General features: G+C 35.5%; 1 pseudogene; it reads right to left on the bottom strand.

Moving 5' to 3' along the window:
• Positions 1 to 571: 571 nt before the first annotated feature.
• Positions 572 to 963, bottom strand: LOC117284784 (annotated as a pseudogene).
• Positions 964 to 1,977: the final 1,014 nt, after the last annotated feature.

The following is a 1,977-nucleotide window of genomic DNA, read 5'->3' as shown; positions in this document are numbered from 1 at the left end:
GGTTTTTTTTTTTTTTTTTTTTTTTTTTTTTTTTTTTTTGCCAGTGCCATGCTTTTTTTAACAGTTAAATAATAGATTTAAAATCAAAGATGGAAATACATAGTTTTTGTTACAGCCATAAATATGTGGAAATTGCTTACAGAGCCATCCTATTATAAAAAGAATGATATCCTTGCAAACATTGGTGGAATGGTTATGGATCTACTTTAGCATAATGAATGATTTGGTTCTCTACATAGGCTTTTGGACCTCAAAACTGACCTTCACCTTGATGCAATGATTTAAGACTTTATGCCACTGAAGTATTAGTATGAAAAATTATCAGTGTTTGACTATATACACAAATAATGAATGTGCAAGTATCCAGTTTCAAATTAGATCCTTGGAATACAGCAAAATAGTTATCTTTGCTTTATACAATTATTCAATGTACATTTTGTTGAAAGAGAAGAAGATAATTGGACATCCTCAGTGCTCCAGTTTGAAGTGATATTTCCTTCTTAGTTTCTTGGAAAAGAAGTTTTGGAAGTTATATACCTAGGTTTCCTTTAAAGTACACAGCAATCTTTTATTATTATTTTCCCAGATCTTGTTTAATTAGGAGCTCTGTCATCAGATCAAGTATGATATTTCACAACTATATGAATTATGATCACTAGCGAGAGAAAAAGAGCAACCAAAGCGATGATGGCTTTTATCTGATTTGTCCTGTAGTTCATCTAGTCTCTCCCCTCTTTAAATTACCTTTGTAATATTTTCTTGCATGACATTAATAACTTCATCCACCTGATTCTTAACATGCTTAATTTTATCATTTCTAGGTCCAAATCGTGATCTAGATGGTCCCCTTAGAAAAAAGTCCTCTTCTTCATCTGAATCACCTTCCAAAATATTTCTCCTTTCACTTTTCACAGAACCAGTGACACCATCATTGTTTAGGTGGCACTTGCATTTGGGAGGCATAATTTTTACTCCTGCAGTACATTTCTAGTTTCCAATAGAGCAAATATTCACCACCTGTGGCTCTGGGGAGCTCCTCAAAGCCCTCTTGGGAAGTCTGTGGTAGTCAGGCAGCCGGGGGAAGGAGCAGGGAGCCATTGAAGACTGGCAGGTGGACAGTGGGTGCACACCTGGCAATGGCCACTGCACCCCTGCTCATCCAGTGAACTGGTGCTACCATGCTATTTTTAACACAGTAGCTGTGTAGTATAATTTCAAGTCAGGGCTTTTAATGCCCCCTGCCTTGCATTTGTTGCTCAAAATTGTTTTTGCTATTCTAGGTCTCTTCTGGTTCCAAATGTATTTTACACATTGTTTCTCTAGTTCTGTGAGGTATGCTAATGATATTTTTATTGAGATTGCATTAAATGTGTATAACAATTTGGGGAGTATGGCCATTTTTACTATGTATGGTCACACTTCCCAAGAGCATGGGATATCTTTCCATTTCTTATATCCTCTTTTATCTCCTTTTTCAGAATACTGTAATTTCCAATGTAAAAGTCCTTTACTTTCTTTGTTATATTGATTTCTAAGTATTTCATTTTTTTCTTGTTTTCTTTTTTCTTTTTTTTTGTCCTGGTTATCAAACTCGGGTCCTTGAACTTGCTAGGCAGATGGTGGAACCACTGATTTAAAATCCCAGCCCTAGTAGTTCATTTTTTAATACTGTTGTGAAAGATGTTATTTCATCAATTTATTTCTCATTGAGTTTGTTATTTGTGTACAGGAATGCCATTGATTATTTATTTATTTGGTACAGGGATTGAACTCAGGACCTTGTGCTTGCAAGGCAGGCAGTAGCAGCACTGAGCTAAATCCCGGGCACTGCTATTGATTTTTGTGTGTTGACTTTGTATTCAGCTATGCTACTGAATTTGGTTATTAAATCTAGAAGTCTTCTGGTCGAGATTTTGGGGTCCTCTGTGTAGAGAATCATGTCTTCTGCAAATAATGATAATTTAAAGTTTTCTGTTC

The sequence above is a fragment of the Fukomys damarensis genome, unplaced genomic scaffold (genome assembly GCF_012274545.1).
Source record: "Fukomys damarensis isolate Sample0158 unplaced genomic scaffold, DMR_v1.0_HiC HiC_scaffold_39, whole genome shotgun sequence".
Lineage (NCBI taxonomy): Eukaryota > Metazoa > Chordata > Mammalia > Rodentia > Bathyergidae > Fukomys > Fukomys damarensis.
Note: the sequence above shows the minus strand (reverse complement) of the source record. Positions and strands in the feature narration are given on the sequence as shown.